Here is a 22,717-nt window from a genome sequence, read left to right on the forward strand (position 1 = left end):
TTGCTCATGCTGCACAGCACAGGCAAATTGAGCTGCATGTGAGGATAATAACATGAAACCCGAGGTGCGGAGGAAAAGGCATGACTTTACGGTCTCTGTGCCAGTTGTTTCATGTTGTAATTGCGTACCAGCTGGCCTGTACTTGAGAATAGGTTTGATGCATTGTACATGCACCATAGACATGCAGTATGTGGTGTGTTGTGATAGTAATGCCACTGCCAACTGAAGAATAATGCTCCAGGTGGATTGTTTCGGTACAATCTTGAACTATGCATACCAAGGGGTAGGGCATCTGCGTGACAGGTTTACCTGGAAGTAAGAATGTAAATTAAGTTAGCTGAAGTCATGAATAATTAACATTATCAATATACTGCTGCAGATGATACAAACAATAGCACACAAGATGCTCCGATATGTTCTGCAGGAATGTCTCTATACTCACAATATTAGTACAGCAGCTACAGAAAGGCACAAAACAAGTTTTTGCATACATGACACCACTTGAATGCAACAAAAGCTTCTGCTGCACTGCCAGAACACCACGGCAGACAGATTTACCTTACTTCACCTGAGAAAAAGAATGTACTGTTGCACACATGATGCTGTTTGAATGTCTCGAAAAACATAATTTATGACCGAAAGACATCAACTGGAAGATTTCGATTTACCTTAGTCAAAACTGAGAAAAAGTATGTGCTGTTGCACACATGAAACTGCTTGAACTGCCTTTGAGCGCTCTGGAAGAACGCCTTATTTGTGACCAAAATACAACAGCTGAGCCAACATTGAATTTATACCTTACTCAAAATACACAAGATGTGCTGCCGTGCATATGATACGATGATACTGCTTAAATGTACTCTGAAAGCGTCGGCACCTCAGGCAAGGTTGCTCTAAGCTAGCGAGCAACAGCAAGGGTATACGAACACAAGAAGTCGAGCACAAGTGATGGAATGCACTTGATTAATCAGAAAATGAAATATCTCAGTACCAGGTGTCACTGTTCTGTCAACAAAAACAGATGAACTTTGAAGGGGCGTCTGGTTGGCACCGGTCACAGCCTTCAGCTTGAAACCCAGACGGTGATAGTTGAGACGTGGAGTGCAAGCTTTTCGGTGGTGCCAGAATGCCTGCGAAATCATTTAACAAATAAGGCAATTCCAAATCTGTACTGAGAATACACCCGCTGGGGCGTAATCTCTATAGGATGAAGCAGTAACTGACAGATAGCGTATTTTTCTCTTCTACGTGATGCAATTTGCACCGCATGACTGACTTGTCTAACATTACGCGTCTTACCTTTATCTGCTGCCTAGTCCTGCCCCTGCAATCTCCTGCTGCAGATAAGGTTGGCACAGCATCCCGGACGAGACATCTTCGGCTTCTTGTGAAACAAGTTGCGCATTGCTTCCGTAACATTCGTATGAGCCAGATGAACAGATCAAATCGCTGCTTTCGAAGGTGGCACCCAGTCGGAGTTGTAACCGATTGTTGCAGTCAAATGCTTTTTCTTTCGCCTTTCGGAATGTTGTGGTTTGAAACATTGGAACTGCATGCTGAAGTGTTCTTGCAGACAGGAGCAAAACACTCACGCATTCTCGGCACGCAGCACAGACCACGAATCACACCAGGAAGTCTGTACTGGCCGGCTTGGCGGAAGGAACCAAGCCAAAAGTCATGCCAAGCCGGAGCGCGGGCAGACCACGAATGTGTCGTCGACACAGGGTTTACGGGCCACAAGACGGGATGTCAGTGAAACTAAAAATTCACTTTTTCGGAAAACCGCGAGGAGTTTGGGATAACTATTTTGCATACTTAATCAGTGTTCCCTTATGAACACATCGTGTGAGTACCATTCCATTCTGTAACACACGAAAATCGGCGTAGCTGAGCTTTAAATGTTCGTCGTCCTGGACATAGAGTCCAGCCGCATGCACTGTTTCTTGACCCATTAGCATGGAATGTAGCACGACGTCCCAGATACTCCTGTAGGCGTACAACTCGTTGGAACTGACGAGCTTATTGTTCGCATAAACGGTGACCGTCTTAAACATGCCGCTCAACAGATGGTTTATTGGGAAAATGACATCTTTCTCGTCCATTTCTTCCCCGTCGTCGCGAACAATGAGCGCGGTCAAAGACACAGAGCTACCGTAGAGATCCAAGTGTGCCCTTTGTAAATTTTGAATACAAAACTCGATCACGGAATTATTTACTCCGTTGACCGGATAAAAAAGTTGGTATGAAGTATCTTCCACTCCGTATTGAACAGAAGGGGGGTCGAATATCATCACGTCACTCGTAAGACAATGCGGTGACCGTTGCGTCTGTATTTTTCCTTTCGTTGACGTCATGACGGGAGCGTATTGGACATGTGACCCTCTCGCTCAAAAAGAACCAAAGATGTCTGCAAGTGCTTCGACAGGTGTGGCCTTTTGTTGTCTTTTGCGGCGTAGCTTCCCATTGGTTTTCCCCGAGCCCTGCATCAACACGTCTCTCCCTGTCGCAATGGCCGTTTTTTTTACTGCGCGCGATATTCCTTCGCCGTCGGCCAAATTCCGCGCCAAGCGCTTCAACGTTTTCTTGGCGATAGGTTTTATTTGTTGCCAGATGGGTACAATAACTTTGGATATGTTGCTCAACACACCACCACCGCGTTGAAAAAGGGTACCCGTATACACGGGGATTATTTTTTAAGAATTACGGTACATATTTGAAATGCAACGTTAGATTGGTTCTACCTTTAGATCGCAACGGTAAACATCTTCCCGTTTCGTCTGCGAGAACGATCGTCACTGAGGGAATTTCGAATTGAGACAGGTTAAAATACTGGATGTTATCTAACGTGTAGGTAACGACGTGCTTGTCTTTCTCGTAATAAAAGGGTAGTATTTTTAATATCGTTTTTTTCTGCTCCCCACGTAGGTGGGTTCTACGATATCCGTGTAGACGATTATGTTGTGAAATGGGGGTTCCAGGAGTACCTCGACTGAGCTCGTGGCATCCTCCTCCTCCCCTGTGAACAGGGTACGCGATTCGAAACCCAAAAGCACGGCCAGGTACTCGGAAAGTCTCAATGTGGTGGTTCCCTCGGAAAGCCGAATTTACATTTCTGTTCGGTTCGATCGAAGCTGAAGTGCACGCGTTCACCAACGCGTTGGTTTACCGCATCCAGGAGTGCTTGGGGCGTAGCATAATAGCCGGGAGGTAGATGTACTTGCAATGATCGAGGAATTTTCGTCTTGATCACGAAAGAAAATTAACGCATTACAGGGAGCGAGATGCGCAGAGTTCCTTCTTGCCCCTCGACGGGTGTGAACTGTAGCAGTTTTAAAAAGGGTTCTGGAATCTTGAACTCTTTCGGTGTTTTCAGAGAGTCGACGTTATCCGCGAATTCTAGCGTTGCTTCCAGCTTGTGTGATTGGAAATACTTGTTGAGTGTGTTACGAAGGGACGTGGTTTGCGAATTCAAAGTGACGTCGCCGAAAGCAACGGGTACAGCGTGCTCCAATAAGACTGAGGTGCCTTCGCGCTCGCTCATTTTGAGAGGCTTCACCGCACGACCTGATTGGCGTGATGCCAGTAACGAGTCGAGCGCCTGTGCGAGCCGAGGGTCCGATTCTACGGCTTTCACGTCTTCGGGTAATACAAAGTCGTATCATGATTTATTGTACACGAAAGAAACGTTAAATTCCGAAAGGGCTTTTCCTAAATCCCTCTCGAGATCCGAGGTGACGCGAAAAGTTCTCCCGGCTTCGACCGTGTCCTCGAAAGAAACCTCGATTTTTGCATATTGCTTTTCGTATCCGATATTTAAAAACTCCTCTATGCTGAGATTCATCAGGCCGCCTTTATTTTCAGAATTTTCAGGCCGACTTTATAGCGATCTGAGAGTTGAAGGGGAGTATCGAAAGCTACAGTGAAGGCATTGAGTTTATTCGAAGGAAACTTATCCATGCTGGCGTTCGAGAGGAGGTGGACGTAGATGTCTGACGTCATTTCCCAATCTTGACCACGTCGCTGCTTGGAACCCAACTATCGTGTTCTTTGTCATAACCGAACCAGCGAACCAAGGAGAAGCTCCGACCATTCACTTTCTTCTTTCTCAGCACTTTCGTTACAGGCCAAGGTTGGTTGGCGTCGCGGGTTACGACGAGTACCTCCTCCGGGTAGAAAGATCCATCTACTTCCTTACCCCGGTAATCTTCCAGGTGCACGACGGGAGGGGAGGTGTGTCTCAGGCGGGAGACAGTGAAAATCTGAGGCGACCAACTTCCTTCCAAGCTCTTTTGAAAACCTTTTCTGTGCAGTAGGACCCTCACTTTATCTCCCACATTGAGCTTCTTTTGCATGGAGGGTACAACGGGCTTCCCATTTATCTTATTGAACAGCTCCAATTCGTTTTCGGGTGTGACTTCGGACGGACTGATGCCCAACGTCCTGTGTTTGGTGGTGTTGTAGTCGCACACGATCTTGGGAAGCGCAGAAACGAAGTGGTATTTTCCGGTTACTCTAAAACAACAGAATATTCTGTCGCGTAAAGTGCGTATCACCCGTTCTGCCTGCGATGCTTTGATTACTGGAGAGAAGGTGGAATACATGTGGACCTTCTTTCGTGACAGATACTCCTTGACGGTCTTGTTGTAGAATTCCCCTCCTCTGTCGCAAAAGATGTGTGTAGGCATGTTACCACCCCGAAAAAGTCGCATCATGGCCTTTTTCATTTCGGCGGGGCGTTTCGTCTTTAGCGGGAGGGTGCGCAGAAAACGGGACAGGGAATCAATCACCACGAGAATGTAGCGGTAGCCACCGTTGAATCTCTTGTATTGTGAAAAGTCGGCGAGATCCATTTGCCACATGTCGTTGATCTTGAGCGCGATGATGCGTCTCCTATTAAACTTTCTTCTCACCGGATGGTGAAGGGTGTAGGCGTCCAGCTTTCTGAGAATGGCAAGAGCCTTCTTTTTGCTCAAGTGATGCGCTTTTCTCTAGCGGTCCACGCCCCCAAACCACCCTCTGGTTTCTCATATCCCTCCATAAGTCGTCCGCGCAATTGAGGCTTGCTGCTGTTGCTGCTGCTGCTGCTGAGACTCGCGATGTTTGGGCAGGGAAATCAGGCGCAATAGTTTTGAGACTTTGGGGAACCAGGAAGGTTTCTTCCCCGTCTTACGTTGTATCAAATAATTAACGAGTTCGTAAACGGAGGAGTGCCTGATGGGCTTGCCCGACACGGAGACACAACCCTCGCGATCCCAAAAAATAATTTTTTTAATTCCGAGACGACCCTTTCCGCTTCCTCTTCGTCAACCTCTGGAGAGAGGAGCGAATAGTCAAAGTCATTTGTAGCGTCGGACGTCTTGTTTTTATTGTCGTAGGGATCGAATCCGTACTGCTTGAGTATGCGGTACAGTGCCTGCAGTATGAGTTTCACTTTGACGTCGTCACTCTCTTTAGAAGAAAGAATATTTCAGATAGAACTGGTCACTTCAATTTTCTTGGCCATTGTCGAAAAGGTTCAACACGGCGGAAAGCAGGAGAGGAACCACCGACGGAAGAATGCCCTGCCCTCGCTGCTGAGACAGATAGTGCTTCAAACGTTGCTGATTATTGTGAATCTTTTTGTATGCGAGCCGGTGTAAGAAGAGTTTGTGGTTCTTAAAACGCGCGAATGTATCTGGAGCCAACGACACTTTTCCGTTCAATACATTGAGACAAATTTCGGAGAGGTGTTTCATGTCGGAGGAGGAAGAACGTCTCAAGACGTGACGACGGCGCGGAGGGGGTAAAGTGGAAAGTACTTTGAGTAAAGTGAGATGAGGACGGAGATTCATTTCGGAGCATAGATATATTGACGTTCACCCGGAAAGATATTGCTATGCAACCTGTGGTCCTCGTGCGTATAGTTGTAAATCCACGAGTAAATAAGCGTGGGGTGACGACATCGCTTGTTTATATGCGTCCAGAAAATACTCTAATCTTTTTCTACCAAATAGCTGTTGGCCGAAATGTTCCATCTGGTGCACGCTGCGCACGGTGCGCCACAGGACGACGTAACTGGCGTTGTAGGATATAGTTCTAAAATGGCTACTATTGAAAAAGATGTTTTGTACGAGTAAGAAGATCGACGCATTGGCGTGGTGAGAACCCCGAATGAAAAGATCGGTCACCTCCTTCAAGGAATTGACGTCGGTCATATGATCGTCGACAATGATGAGCGTGGCGCGCGACGTATCCCACTCGTGAGGTAGCTCCTTGGTAAATTTTACGGAGTCCCCAAATTCGTCCTGCATGCTCGGCGAAGCATATTTCTGCACGTAGAATATTTGTGACGGAGGCTTGTCCACCACGTCGTTCAGGTTCCTCAGCACGTTCGTTACGAATGTGGATTTACCGCACATGGAGGGGCCACTTAAAATACAACGAAAAGGATGGCGGAAACGAAAAGGTTCGGGGGTAGACATGACGCGTGTGCACACGTTGCGCGAAGAAAAAGAAGAGACTGAGACTCGTAGAGAAATACATCTCTTATTTACACGTCGTCGTCGTCCTCTAAGTCCGAACTGCGTTCCCAATACAGATTATCCAGACTAAAGGTGGACTTCTTTCTCGTCAGTCTGTCCGCCGCTAAGATGCGGTCGAGCGTCTTCATCTTGTCCTGACACATTTCTTGACGTGCTTGCAACCATTCCAGGCGGTGGACTTGAAAAGCTTCCTCCACGATGCCGCGAATAAATTCGCGAAGTTCTTCGTTTTTTGTCTTTTCCTGGCGACGGTGAGAAACGCAGGAGAATAAACCACACATGGTGTTTTCCAAGTATTGGTCATAATGATAACGCGCGGATAGCGCGCTCTCTCTTTATACGGCGCTTCCAAATAAAAAACGTAAAGAAATGGGCGTCAGGACGAAAGCGAATCCACCAGCACCACCACCACCACCGTGCTCGAAGCGCATGCGCGAGACGTGAAGGGCGACGAGACCAAAACCGAAACGTCCGACGGCAGACGTGGTGGCGCTGCGAGCGCGCGCGTGTGACGTATGCTCCGCGGAGAGGGCGCCAGTATCGTGACCGTTGATGTGATGGTGAAATCTTTAGTCATGTAAAGAAGATGGAGGGCGGTGTGCGTGAATACAGATATGCTTGGATGTTGGTGAGTTGTCATTTTAATACTTCTTCTGTTGTCGCGTTTACCTACCCCCTAACTGCGATTACTTGTCAGCATGTATTGGAGTAGTGTATGTTTGGCGATTTACCTTGTTGCGATTAGCAGAAATTATTATTCTTGTCCGTGCATGCCCAAACATGTTCGCAATTCCCTTGTACGCGATACGCCATTCTGTCAATGACCCTTGTTGCTATTCTCGTCGGTGCATGCCCGCACATGTTCGCGATGGTGAAAATTTTGTGTGTGTGTGTGTGCCTGTTTCCCCCTCATTAGCACTTTTTGTTTTGTTTTTTTTCTGCATTCCACGGAAGTCCCGATGATGACAGCGGTGCTGCCACCTGACGTGATGCTTTCCGACCTGCCTGGTGTGACGCTTTGCAAATGGCGGCGCCCATGGGCTGATGCTGTTACCGAACCTGGACTGACACATTAATGAATTGAATATGTATAGTAATGACTTGAATTATTACATGAGTTTAGAAAGTGTATTTATGCGTATGTGCGCTTCTTTTCATGTGTCTCATTATAGAAAAATACAACTTAACGGTAATTTGATATTTTCCTCCTCTCTCTCCCTCGCTGGAATGAATCGTAATTGAATTTATTAATTGAAAATTATATTCTACGCTCTATTATCGCATTCTTATGCGTGTATGAGCGATTTTAAGTGAAAAAACGAAAATAAAAAAATTGGGTGGGGGTGTAAATGGCAAAATTGGGGTGGCAGGGGGGGTGAGAGATGAGGAAGGTGTCAAGTTGCTCATTAAGTTGTATTATTTCAATACTACTGCGAGCACCCTTCATCATGGCCAGTTCCATGGAAAACATTCGATCGTTCGAAATTGGCACCTTCCTATTCAGAGATACCATTCAGTACCTAAATTCGTCGCTGGGACAGCTTGTGGAAACCCTCAAATCTATGGGGGGGCGCAGAGGTGTTCCAATGCTTGAAGTGAAGCAGACTTTGGAGACGACTACGAAATTTTGCTTTGTAAAGGTGTATTCCCGTACAGCCACGTTAGCTCTTTCGCTGTGTACGACGAATTGGCTCTGCCGGCAAAATTCACATTCCGAAACGATCTGACGGGGGAGGATATAAGCGACGAAGACTATCAGTACGCGTTGCACGTATTTAAACGCTTTGGATGCTCGAATTTGAGGGATTATAATGCATTGTACCTGAAAACGGATAGCCTATTACATGCTGACGTAATGCAGCACTTCCGACGCCTGTGCTACGACGCGTGCAGATTGTAATTGCCTCATTGCGTTTCTCTGGCATCCTATTCGTGGCAATGTGCCCTAAATTACACGCAGGCAAAATTGGAATTCATCATCGATGAGGACATGTACCGGACCATCGAATCGGGTGTTAGAGGCGGGCTCTGTTAGGCGAGCAGGGCATCAATTACGGGCTAACAACCCTCTGTGCAGTGGCTACGATCCCGATAAAGAGGAGGTGTACCACATCATACATGGATTGCAACAATCTTTACGGATTCAGTATGATAAAGCACCTCCCCGTCGGCGATATCGAATGGGTCGAGGATTTTAGCTCCGTGGATTTTATGCGTCACCCCACGGATTCGGACGTGGGGTACGTGTACGTGTGCGACTTGGAGTATCCAAAATCTATCCACGCGCTGACGCGGTACTTCCCCCTGGCTCCCGAGAAGGCGGTCGTCCTGAAGGAATAGCTCTCGTCATTCCAGCGGGAGCTCCTCGAAGAGTTAATGTATCAGCCGGTGAACAGCAAAAAGCTGCTGCTCACGTGCAAGGACAAGATCGAGTATGTTGTTCATTACGCACTGCTCGCGCTCTATCGTAGATTGGGCATGAGGGTGACGAAAATTCACCGAATTCTAAAATTTCGTCAGGCACCATTTCTGCATCCCTACATCGAGGACAATGTTGCCAGATGCGTTGCCTCGGGCACAACGTTCGAGAAAAATTTCTATAAGATCTCAAATAATGCGGTATTCGGGAGAACGCTGCTAAATGAATTTAATATGCGGGATATTCGAGTAGCCTTCCATGAGGAGAAGGTGAGTCGCCTCGGGAGTCGGGCCGAATGTGTGTGAATGGAAATTTTGTCCCCGGATTGTGTCATGTACGAAATGTGCAAAAGCAAAGTGCGATGCCATTTGCCCCTGCAGATTGGCTTCACGATATTAGAACTGAGTAAGTTAACCATGTACTCGTTCTACTATGAAACCCTGCTGAGTAAGCCACTTGTCCGGCGATTACCTGCTACTTTGACACAGATTCTCTGATCCTCGGCCTATTCTGCAAGGACTAGGAAGATCAGTTACGTGCAATCGCTGACGATCATTTAGACTTGTCTTCCTTCGATTGGGATGATCCGCTGTACAGCGAGAGGAATCGCGGTAGGCTTGGCGCGTTCAAAAGTGAAACGGGTAGCATACCCATCGAGGAAGTAATATGCTTGAGAGCCAAAAATGTATTCCATCAAATTAGCCGGGCGAAAACGGATAGCAAGAGCTGAAGGGGTCAAAAAGAACACTGTGCGCAAACACCTCCTCCATGATACGTACCACGATACCCTACTCAAGCACACTAGGGTATCGCACGAACAGGTGTCAATAGTGGGAAAGAAACAGTGCATGTACACCATCAGAAATGTGAAAAGAAGTCTGATGGCGTACGATGACAAACAGTACCTCTACGATGACGTCGACTCCTACCCATACGGAAGCTGCGAATATGGTGAGTTCGAGCGGATGACGTAGATGGCTGGATTTCTTCTGGCGTTCTTTCCACCCTCAGATAATGCAGAGGATGAGAAGGAGTACCGTCATTTGGACTGCGTCACTGGAAGAATGTGGTACCTCATTCCCTTCTCGCTCGTCTCGTACGCGCTGGCGCTGGACACCGGCAACTGTACGGCGAGCATCAAGCTGGAGAAGGATAAGCACACGTACACACACGAATGCCCTGGCGACATCTTGGCCATCAGAGAGTGGCACATGGTACCTATGCGGTCCGGCATTAACCTGGACAGGAACGCTACTGAATTGCTGCGCACATGCTTTCACTCGCTGGATGTGAGCGACAGCTACGAAGATATCCAGTGCAGGTGGAAGTGCCAACTCATGGAGGGCGAAATTTTTCTTAGTCGCTGTCCCGGAGACGTCTACATGATCCGTCACTTCCACGGAACCACGCCCAGCATCCAAGGAATCAATCTCTCCAAGACTGCCATGCTTTTCGTCAAACATGTAGTCAGTAAACGTTGAAATGTTTTTTTTTTTCCTGTCTGTCTGATCGTGTAGGGCTATCTGAGATAGAGATGCCCAATTGGGTTAGAACCATCTGAAGCCACTGCCGAGCGACCCGCGCACCATCTGGCGGGCGCTGGTGAAGGCTATGTTCAGTAGGGTTAGAATGGCCAATCAGGACTGCCAGCCAATCAGTGGGCTTAGAATGGGCCAATCGCGACGGCCAAGCAGGGGGCTTAGAAGTCAGGAACATGCGGAGAAGAGGAGCAATCAGGGTGAGTGGGCTTAGAATGAACCAATCAGCGTGGCGGAGTTGGCTAATTAGCATAAAGGCTCAGCGATCAGCATGCACCAATCAGCATGAAGTGGACAAAGCCAAATAATTAGCATAAAGGGGCGGAGTCAACCAATCAATGATCAGTAGGCTTGCATGGGCCAATCAACGTGAATTGGGCGGAGCCAACTAATTAGCATAAAGGAGCGGAGCTACGGTCAACCAATCAACGATAAGTAGGCTTAGCATGGGCCAATCAACGTGAAGTGAGTGGAGCTAATGGCGACCAATCAGATGGATTTGGAATTGGCTTGTGTTAGATTAGAACTGGATTGTGTTGGCTTAGAACTGGATTTCGGCTTAGGATTGGATTAGAATAGGATTCTCAGAACTGGATTAGAAAAAGGATGTCGTTGTACGTAACAGGGCTATACTACTACTGAAGCCCAGCCCACAGAGTCATGGAGGAAGGAAACACAAGGAGCGGCTCTTCCCTCTAGACTAGCGTAGCCACCCTCTAGCGGTCGCTCGAGTCAAAATCGCCATTGCTTCCTGTCCACCACGTGATCCCCTCTAAAGTTTCGGTTTTGCAAAGCTTTGGTTCTCGCGCTGCTCTCCGTATGATTTTGCTTTTTGGAAGTAATCTATTGTGAAAATGTGAGCACCGTCGTAGAAACGACGTATTGTAATGTGTTCCTGTCCCGGTTGTGGCTCTCGAACTGAAAGCAGCTCTGTCACGGGAACGCGTTTTGTTCGTAAGTACACGGTAACTTGCTTTAGTCGCCCGTGTGTCTTCGAGTCATCTTGAATTGTTCATTTGGGACCTCAAACTCTGCCGCAGATTCATTTCATATCTTCTGTTGTTGTGCAAATCTGATTAATGGAACGGCATTCTCTACCACTTAGTCAAGAAAAGTACATAGTTTGGAAGTAACCGTTGCCACACGTGATGTTTCCGGTCCCGCGTACTCCTTTTGCGTTCTGCACACTGTGACTGTTCTTCTAATAGAACAGTAAACATTCGAACACACAGAAATAAAGTGCAAGCACGCGTTCAACATAATACTGCCATCTGAACTGCGACACAACTACAGCTCGCGTCGTCTGATTTGCTGGAGCCATGCTGTCTGGAGGGTCACGTGAGCGGTCACGTGGTAGACAGGAGCATCCCAGAATGCAATGCGACCCCGGCTACGCTCGTCCCGATAGAAAACTGTCGGAGGGGCCGCTCCTTGTGTTTCCTTCCTCCATGCACAGAGTGATAGTAGAAAAAGTGACAGCTTGGGAGAGGGAAGGTATGGTCCCAGCCGAAGCCAGGCGGGATAAGCTATGTCTGTGATATCTCTTTCTACCATGCCGGTGTGGGCTGGGTTTCAACCTCCTTTTGTCGGACGGACAATTATTTCGCTGAAAAATCAGTCGCGCGCTATCCTCTGCGAGCTCCGTAGAGCATGATTTTCGACAATTTTTTCCAACACGATAGCTCCTCAATATTCCTGTCAATTATCATTAATTTGAGTAAATTCGGCATGCTCTTCACATTAGTGGGGTGAAAAAGTTACCTTCGCTTGGTAAATTTCCGAGTTCAGTTCGCAAAAATTCACATAATTAAACTTGGGTTACATGACATGCACATCAGGAGGTCGCAAAAATCTAGTAAGAACAAATGCCGTTGATCGCATGATTCTATGTGGCGTAGTTTTTTAATTAAAATTCAATGACACGTTTTCTGGGACACCCTGTATAGCAACACACGAACTAAAGACTGTGCCCAAAGCAAAATCCTGCAAAGAGGGCCCGAGGGGTTTGGTACAAACCACGAGACCCCAAAGTAGTGTCACGAACCATAGGGGACTTGGACTTCGTGAAGGACACAACAGAAAGACTGAGCTCTCCACCTCAGCACTATGCAAAGAAAAGGCGGTACTATTGCCTGCAGGAAGACAGGAAGGTGATGTCCTCGGAACAGTTAAATAACATTCAGGAACGCTGCAGGCAGATCGCAATGAACTGCCTAGCTGACGTAATACAGAGCAATGGGTGCAGAGCAGAACCACTACCTGTAACCCCAGAAGCAAATCAATATCTTCCTGCAACATGGCTGGAGCTTTTTTGTGCAACAGGAATGCTGTCATCTTATAGCCTCGAAGAAACTGCAGAAATCGAGCTTATTACTCGCGGTCAAAGCAGTTGTGATATGTTGTCCAGATACAGGACTGGGATGGTAACGGTGTCCATAGCGCACAGGCTACTCACATGGGTGAAGGCAGCTAACAGTAAACCACGACCCCATAATGCAGGACCTCTCCTTCGTACTATTCTCACAAAGCAGTTTTCAGACAGCTGCCATGAAAAGAGGAATCGACATGGAGCCTATTGCAAAGGAAACCTATATCATGGAACATGAAAATGACCACAGAAATTTGCACATATTGGAGCATGGGCTCTGTGTGCTATCCGGCTGTCCGTCCATAGGGGCAAGCCCAGACGGAGTAATGGAATGTGACTGTTGTGAGAATAGGATACTGGAAGTGAAATGCCCGCTAAACGTCCAGAGGTTCACAGAGCAGCACCTAAGAAATCAAAAATTAATAAAAGACGAGCCCAGTTTCCACCCAAATGCAGCTTCAAATGGGAGCAACACGTATAAACTCTGGAGTGTTACTAGTCCACCACAACAACGTACAAAATGTACAAAAAGTGCAGAAGAAAAAGAAATCATGCACACACTAACTATCAGTTACTACTATATTACAAAGTTCTGCTGAGAAGTGGTTTGTCCACAAACTTCGCTAGACGCGCACAGACATGCCATACTTTGTTTACTTCGTGCGACATGCTGTTTGGAAATAGTTGCGATAAAATCTTGAAAGATTTTATTCAGCCAATGACACGTTCAATATGAATACGTAGGCTTGGAATTCTACGTGTCTCAGTTTCTTCTGACAAGGAGAACCGTTTCTTCCCTCTTAAGAATGGCGGCCTATTCAGGATCAAACACTCCTGTTCGCACTCTTTGTCTGTTAAAAAACCACGGACAGCCATGATACTTCTGCCCTTCTCAAATCTCTTTAGTACACCTGACTCGAGAGTGAGTTCCTTGTCAGATTTTCTTCCAGGAACCAAGTCCGACACAAACGTTACAAAACCATTAGGACTGCAAGCAACGATGCCGTTTACAGTATTTGACCTTTTGTACAAGGAAAAAGTTTCACTCTGTACTCTGTATGACGATGGCTTCTCAATGAAGATTTCTGTACAATCCAGAATCTCATCGACAGTGCTCTACCCTTTTTCTTGAAAGACAGCTGGGCGATACTTGTCGCAGAGCTCTGAAGACACCCAGATGGGCATCTGTAATTTTTGCGATTTATTGGCTAGCACTGCATGTCACAAGCGAGTGTGGGAAATAGACCACTGCGAAATAAAGTACATTTGTGAATGCCTATATTTATTTTGGCTATAAATTTTTGTTGACTAAATGTTCTTTTTTTTATACACTGACGGAGATTTTATTTGATTTTCACTGACAAATTCAAGAAAAGAATAAATATACAGACAGCATCAGACTACGAGAATTTTCTGTAAAAGTCGTGCCTTAAAATTGCAGTTGGTCATGCTTACATGCACTAGCCTGTTGTAGAGAAAGTCAATCCATGTTGTCCATATGCGGGACACTGTGGCTTCTGAGATTTGATACCTGAACAAGGAAGTCAATATTTACACATAAGAGAAATCGGGCAAAAGCATAATAATATTACTTGCCTTCGAGCAAGGTCAGCACCGTCAAGGCCATGACGCAGCCTTATTAGTGTCATGAAGAACTGGTCCTCCAGTGGCACTACAAATCTTCTTTCATCCTCGTTAACTGCAGCTCTGTTAATTTGCCAAAAACTGTAGGTGCTTCATGTCAGGTACCAACGTTGTGAAAAATGTTTTCCAGCAATGCTGGTGACGTGAACCCTGTGTGGTACTGAATGTCCTTCTCATTTTCTGTGAGTGGCATTTTTCTCTGCAATTTCATATGCATCTCGGAGCTGTGCATGCAACCACTGGTTTCGCTGCTGTTCGTACATAACTTGGAGTTCTCTATGTTGTACTTTTTCTTCTTGTTGTTTTGTTTCTTGTTGTACTCTACTTGTAGTTGTGCATCCTTCTCTTTGAGAAGATCTTCAAGCTCTTTTTCCCTTTCGATGAGATGTTCTATTGTGCTTCTGTGTTGCAATTTGCATTTTACATGGGTCATCATTAGTTTCTGGACGTAATCCATAGTTGTGGTCAATCGATTCCATTGGACGGTGGCTCATTCCAAAGATCAACTCATTTGTTGTTGTGGATGGTGAGGCCCGTTCGTCATCCTCAGTCACAGCCACATTTCGGGTGAAGTGAGCATCGTGGCAAGAAAATAATAAAATGTAAGAATGTGCAAATGACTACGGAATTAGTATGCGAAAATTCAGATCAGCGAACAAATAGTACCGATTTCTCTAGTTGCTTGCTCTGCAACCGTCTGGATTGAGGGTTGGAAGCGCTCTGCTCTTTCAGGGGAAAGACTGTTGGGGAGTGGTTCATGTATGTTTTGGCCCTGCCCCTAAAGTGGAGACCACAGACCCTGTGACCATCGGTAGGGAAAAATACCTGAATACAGAATACCTGCAAAGAGCCGCAGTATGACGACACATTCCCAGACAACCATGAATGTCTAGAGGATGTCCACAAATGGTCCAAATGTCCAATATCGTTTCATGATATCGATGGGATGTCCATACGACAATGCTTTGAAAAATGTCATATTGTGGATGTCCACAGGATGTACATGCAGAGGAACACCAGATTGAGTGGTAAAACCATTGTGTTTTACCGGTTTGAAGGAACATGTGTTTGATGCTTTTTCTTTCCTTTTCTTTATACACGGGTACCTCATGAAAATTTCTCGTTTTACCACGATTAATGGAAATTCCCCTGACAAATCGACATTAAACTTCCAACGCACGCGCTCTGGCACACACACATTCTTCACCCGTACAGCCAAACACGCAGCGCATTCCGTGCCGCCCGGAGGCATTACAAACACCCTGTAACAAAACCAAACACATAACACGGCGAAACATGCATCCCGCCCTGTGCGTCCGCCGTCCGCAGACTCCGCAGACACTGGGGCGCCGAGAAAGGAGGAAAGCAGAGCACGAGCAACAAGGGGAGGAGGAGTCCTCCTGTCCGTTACCTATTCTGCTTTGGTTTTTGCGTTCTTTTCTCTTCTCGCCGGTTGACATCGGACATTGAATGTCTCAAAAGAAGCGTTCGCAAAAGTCGCGCGCGGTGTGCGGATCTCGTTTTGCGTGTTGGATGTGAATTGTGTTTGCGTTCTCCGCGTTGGCGTTTCTGTGTACCATCGTGCGTCAACCGTCCAGCCTGTCTTCAGGACTCGAGCAAGGAGGCAGCAAGATTGTGGGATACAAGGTTGGTGCACACGCTTGAATGCATTTCCCGCTACGCCGAAGGCAAAGACCAAATCCTGGGCAGCTCGTGCGGGCGCAAGGATTTCGCGAGAGTCAATGTCGCTTCTTCAAAATAATGACGATGAAGTGATCAGTGAGCCAGTAGACAAAGAATTGGCACAGTTCGAGCTTAGCTCCAGTCCCGCCGATACACCATCTAGTTCAGCAAGGACCGATGCCAACGAGAGTACATCATTCGTGCATGATGAAAGGCAACAAAACTATGAAACGCTGGACTCCAGAGATTACGAATGGACTCCAGAGATTAGAAACGCTGGACTCCAGAGAGACTCCAGAGTCTTTCCCCCAGTGTTAATGAAACCTTGACTTTCGACCCAGCGTCTAGTAGCGAATCCGAAGGCGACGCTTCAGTCGAGATAGAATCAGACTTGCGGCAGTGGGTTTTGGAACAAAACATAACGCAAAAGGCCGCAACCTCACTGCTAAAACTACTCGCAAAGCATAAATGCTTCAGTAATCTTCCGCGCGATTGCAGGGCTTTGCTCAAAACTCCGAGAAAAACTTCAGTTGTGGCAGGCATTACCGTGATAAGTCCGGGAAAATACTGCCACTTTGGACTATTGAATGAATTGCAGAAAGTTGTGAAAGGTCTAAATGCGGTCCCATCCCAAGTTAATCTATATTTTAATATAGATGGACTTCCAATCTCAAAAAGCTCGAAGGCGCAACCAGGGTGTCGAACCGACACGTTTTTCGCTCCGGTTTTCGTTCCGGTTACATCATAAACGATCCGGTACCGGTTCTGCTCCGGAGCAAAAAAATAACGGTTCATACCGGTTTTTAACCGGTTCCGCTTCTGCTGGGAATATTCATCCCCACAAAAAAAAATCGATGTTACAAAATGTAAACTCGTTTATTCCACATACATGGTATTTAATATTAATAGACAGCTGTGAACTTGGTAGCTCCTGGTTCCTGTAGGTTCCTGTCAGTTCAAATGGGCTTTCTCCTTTCTTGAAGCACATGCTACAAATGGACTTGTTTGGCGTTATCTCATAAGTAAAGTATTTTCTTGCTGGGTTGGAGCGATCGCGTCCCATCCCAATGTATGTTGCTACTGTCTAGCCAGCAAGCACCATCGCACGAGTACGACGCAAATCGAGGAACACCTTAACTCACAGACGCGCTCGACGGTTCCGTTTTATTTTCTTCGTGTCCTGTCCACAAAAGAGTTGCCACTTCGCACGGGCTTGCCCTCGCGTATACGTAAATGTATTCAACTTAGCTGTTCTCAAACAAGGGACGCGTTGCGCGACATTACCGATAAAGAACCGTTATGCAGCTCCCTTGGGTCGCTGTTTAGTTGAGGAGAGTTTGCGGAGATCAAATTAAAACGAACACTACGGCACATTGCTAGAGAGTCACATGTACCTCTAAGTCTGTGTGCGTGCTCGAACGATAAACCATTACAAAGGGAGCCTATGGGTCCTAGTATACCGACATACATTCCACCGTAACCGCAACCCTCGTATGGTATCCATGACATGACTTCAGAGCATACGACGTCTGTTTCATTCGCCTATCCGTAGTCCAAACCGGCGAAGTTTTTTCTTGGACCGAAAACCGTTAAATATATTTTTCGGTTTCCCTCCTGAGCGAAAAAAAATGTATACGGTTTCGATTCCGTTCCGGTTCGCACCAAAATAGCGGTTTTTTTTTTGGTTCCGGTTTTCGGTTCGCTCCGACACCCTGGGCGCAACTATGGCCTATACAGTGCAAGCTAGCCTCGTGTGACCCCCCGCCCTTTGTTGTTGGAGTTTATGAGGGGAAAAGCAAGCCCCAATCCTCGAACGAATTTTTGTTACCTTTTGTCAACGAACTCAAGAACGCTGCGGCTGAAGGTGTTATACTTGATAACAGGGTTGTGAATATTTCAATCAAAGGCTTTATTTTCGACGCCCCAGCGCGGGCTTTTGTGATGATGACTAAAGGACATAGTGGGTACAACTCGTGTCCGAAATGCACAGTGCAAGGTAGCTACCGAGGAAAAAAAAATTTCCCGGACACGGCAGGTCCATTGCGTACGGATCAGTCATTTCGTCAGCAGACTGACTTAAAGTACCACCATGGAGAATCTGTTTTAACGAAGCTGCCTATAGATTGCATACGTGATGTACCTTTGGACTATATGCACTTGGTCTGCTTGGGAATGGTGAAGAAGTTAATGCAGCTCTGGGTAGGAGGACGGTCAACCGTTGCACTGGGGCCTGCAGGGCGTTGTGCTCTGTCAGAACAGAGTGCATCTTTTGCATCTGTCATGCCACGGGAGTTTGGTAGGAAGCCGCGAGGACTTGACGAGCTCGACCGCTGGAAAGCGGTGGAATTTAGAATGTTTCTTCTTTACACTGGCCCTGTTGCAACGAAGTCCATACTAGACGAAGAAGTTTACTATCACTTTACTGCTTTACACTGTGCAGTGTCTTTGCTGGTTCACAAAGTGCTGTATTCCTCTCAAAATGCATATGCCAAGGCCTTGCTGGAATCTGTGGTGAAAGGTGTTGCGAGATTGTACGGCGAAGAAGAAGTGTCTCATAATGTGCACTGTCTTCTACATCTAGCCGACGACGCTATGTTTCATGGACCATTAGACGCATTCAGTGCGTTTGATTTTGAAAACAACATGAGACATATAAAGAAAAAGCTTCACAAACATGAAGACCCATTGCTTCAACTGTGGAACCGAAGGGAAGAAGGCAGGCACTTGACAAATAGCCCTGAGAGGGTCACACCCAATTACAAGTTTGGGAAGCCACACAGCTTTGGTCCCCTGCTCCCGCAGTGCCGCTCCCCTCGGTATCATATTGTAACGACGCCGACATTCACTTTGGCAGCAACCAGCGCGGATAGCCGCTGTATAGTTGATGAAGATGTTATTGACATCAAGAACATTGCGTTTTTGAAATCATCAGGAGAGCCTTGTATTATTGGCCACAAGTATAGATTAAAGGAGGACCTGTACAGGGTGCCATTTGAGTCATCACGTCTAGGAATTTGCATTGCTTCGGATTTGACCATGCTTCCCCAAGTCTGGCTTTTAAAAGAAGCGAAAAAAGCTGTGAGACTTCCATTGCATGACAAAGTTGTGGTGTTTCCAATGAGTCATTTGTATGAGTAAGCAAAGCTCTGGAGTTTATAATGACAAGGACAACTTCTGCTTATCTGAATTTCCCGGATATTCCGTTATCTATTTAGATGTCGTTTGCCATTGTGGAGTTTTCAAACAAGAAGGAAGTCGAAGTGGTACCTTCATCCTGGATTGAAGGTGACTTGTGCGCATGGCCTAGTGGGAAGGCTGACAGGATTATTAGACTTGTGAGGAGTTCAGCACCACCACATGAGGACTGGAGTCGGCATGAAGTGATTGTCAAGGGTGTGTTCTGTAAGTTTTGTTGAACATATATATATATATATATATTATAGCTGAAATGAAAATTGAAACACAGACTACGAAGGTACGGGAAGTAAGGAAAAAAAGGGATAATTTATTTACATTTAAGATACTTGGAATGCTAAAAGGGTTGTCGACGTTTCGACAGTGCCACTGTCGAAACGTCGACAACCCTTTTAGCATTCCAAGTATCTTAAATGTAAATAAATTATCCCTTTTTTTTCTTACTTCCCGTACCTTCGTAGTCTGTGTTTCAATTTTCATTTCAGCTACATATATTCGCGGTCGTCCGAACCCCATTCACCAAGTATATATATATTATATATATAAAAAAGGGGAGAAAAGCCATTAAAAAAATAATAAGTAAATGATGCTAGACGTGTTTGAAATTCAAACTTACAGATTAAAATGGCTTCTATGGCTGCACGTAGAGAAACAGATACTCATTGAACGATGCGACATCACCAGAGGACACGTGTTTCGCCGTGTTTGCGGCTCGTCGGCCCTGGGTAGCTGCGCATCGTTCGGGATTGGCAAACCAGGGGTCACTCAGCGAGTGATATACACCTGGGAGGGTGACTGAGCACTCCTCAATGCCACAGTGCAAGCCAGTGAATTATAAAAAAGGGGAGAAAAGCCATTAAAAAAATAATAAGTAAATGATGCTAGACGTGTTTGAAATTCAAACTTACAGATTAAAATGGCTTCTATGGCTGCACGTAGAGAAACAGATACTCATTGAACGATGCGACAGCACCAGAGGACACGTGTTTCGCCGTGTTTGCGGCTCGTCGGCCCTGGGTAGCTGCGCATCGTTCGGGATTGGCAAACCAGGGGTCACTCAGCGAGTGATATACACCTGGGAGGGTGACTGAGCACTCCTCAATGCCACAGTGCAAGCCAGTGAATTATAAAAAAGGGGAGAAAAGCCATTAAAAAAATAATAAGTAAATGATGCTAGACGTGTTTGAAATTCAAACTTACAGATTAAAATGGCTTCTATGGCTGCACGTAGAGAAACAGATACTCATTGAACGATGCGACAGCACCAGAGGACACGTGTTTCGCCGTGTTTGCGGCTCGTCGGCCCTGGGTAGCTGCGCATCGTTCGGGATTGGCAAACCAGGGGTCACTCAGCGAGTGATATACACCTGGGAGGGTGACTGAGCACTCCTCAATGCCACAGTGCAAGCCAGTGAATTATAAAAAAGGGGAGAAAAGCCATTAAAAAAATAATAAGTAAATGATGCTAGACGTGTTTGAAATTCAAACTTACAGATTAAAATGGCTTCTATGGCTGCACGTAGAGAAACAGATACTCATTGAACGATGCGACAGCACCAGAGGACACGTGTTTCGCCGTGTTTGCGGCTCGTCGGCCCTGGGTAGCTGCGCATCGTTCGGGATTGGCAAACCAGGGGTCACTCAGCGAGTGATATACACCTGGGAGGGTGACTGAGCACTCCTCAATGCCACAGTGCAAGCCAGTGAATTATAAAAAAGGGGAGAAAAGCCATTAAAAAAATAATAAGTAAATGATGCTAGACGTGTTTGAAATTCAAACTTACAGATTAAAATGGCTTCTATGGCTGCACGTAGAGAAACAGATACTCATTGAACGATGCGACAGCACCAGAGGACACGTGTTTCGCCGTGTTTGCGGCTCGTCGGCCCTGGGTAGCTGCGCATCGTTCGGGATTGGCAAACCAGGGGTCACTCAGCGAGTGATATACACCTGGGAGGGTGACTGAGCACTCCTCAATGCCACAGTGCAAGCCAGTGAATTATAAAAAAGGGGAGAAAAGCCATTAAAAAAATAATAAGTAAATGATGCTAGACGTGTTTGAAATTCAAACTTACAGATTAAAATGGCTTCTATGGCTGCACGTAGAGAAACAGATACTCATTGAACGATGCGACAGCACCAGAGGACACGTGTTTCGCCGTGTTTGCGGCTCGTCGGCCCTGGGTAGCTGCGCATCGTTCGGGATTGGCAAACCAGGGGTCACTCAGCGAGTGATATACACCTGGGAGGGTGACTGAGCACTCCTCAATGCCACAGTGCAAGCCAGTGAATTATAAAAAAGGGGAGAAAAGCCATTAAAAAAATAATAAGTAAATGATGCTAGACGTGTTTGAAATTCAAACTTACAGATTAAAATGGCTTCTATGGCTGCACGTAGAGAAACAGATACTCATTGAACGATGCGACAGCACCAGAGGACACGTGTTTCGCCGTGTTTGCGGCTCGTCGGCCCTGGGTAGCTGCGCATCGTTCGGGATTGGCAAACCAGGGGTCACTCAGCGAGTGATATACACCTGGGAGGGTGACTGAGCACTCCTCAATGCCACAGTGCAAGCCAGTGAATTATAAAAAAGGGGAGAAAAGCCATTAAAAAAATAATAAGTAAATGATGCTAGACGTGTTTGAAATTCAAACTTACAGATTAAAATGGCTTCTATGGCTGCACGTAGAGAAACAGATACTCATTGAACGATGCGACAGCACCAGAGGACACGTGTTTCGCCGTGTTTGCGGCTCGTCGGCCCTGGGTAGCTGCGCATCGTTCGGGATTGGCAAACCAGGGGTCACTCAGCGAGTGATATACACCTGGGAGGGTGACTGAGCACTCCTCAATGCCACAGTGCAAGCCAGTGAATTATAAAAAAGGGGAGAAAAGCCATTAAAAAAATAATAAGTAAATGATGCTAGACGTGTTTGAAATTCAAACTTACAGATTAAAATGGCTTCTATGGCTGCACGTAGAGAAACAGATACTCATTGAACGATGCGACAGCACCAGAGGACACGTGTTTCGCCGTGTTTGCGGCTCGTCGGCCCTGGGTAGCTGCGCATCGTTCGGGATTGGCAAACCAGGGGTCACTCAGCGAGTGATATACACCTGGGAGGGTGACTGAGCACTCCTCAATGCCACAGTGCAAGCCAGTGAATTATAAAAAAGGGGAGAAAAGCCATTAAAAAAATAATAAGTAAATGATGCTAGACGTGTTTGAAATTCAAACTTACAGATTAAAATGGCTTCTATGGCTGCACGTAGAGAAACAGATACTCATTGAACGATGCGACAGCACCAGAGGACACGTGTTTCGCCGTGTTTGCGGCTCGTCGGCC

At 46.4% G+C, this 22,717-nt stretch overlaps 1 protein-coding gene across 1 annotated transcript in view; it reads right to left on the reverse strand.

Moving 5' to 3' along the window:
• Positions 1-22,717, reverse strand: part of LOC135392403 (high-affinity choline transporter 1-like) — a 254,458-nt gene that overhangs the window by 132,564 nt on the left and 99,177 nt on the right. The window lies entirely within an intron of this gene.

Source organism: Ornithodoros turicata, chromosome 4 (assembly GCF_037126465.1).
Source record: "Ornithodoros turicata isolate Travis chromosome 4, ASM3712646v1, whole genome shotgun sequence".
In the NCBI taxonomy this organism is placed as follows: Eukaryota; Metazoa; Arthropoda; class Arachnida; order Ixodida; family Argasidae; genus Ornithodoros; species Ornithodoros turicata.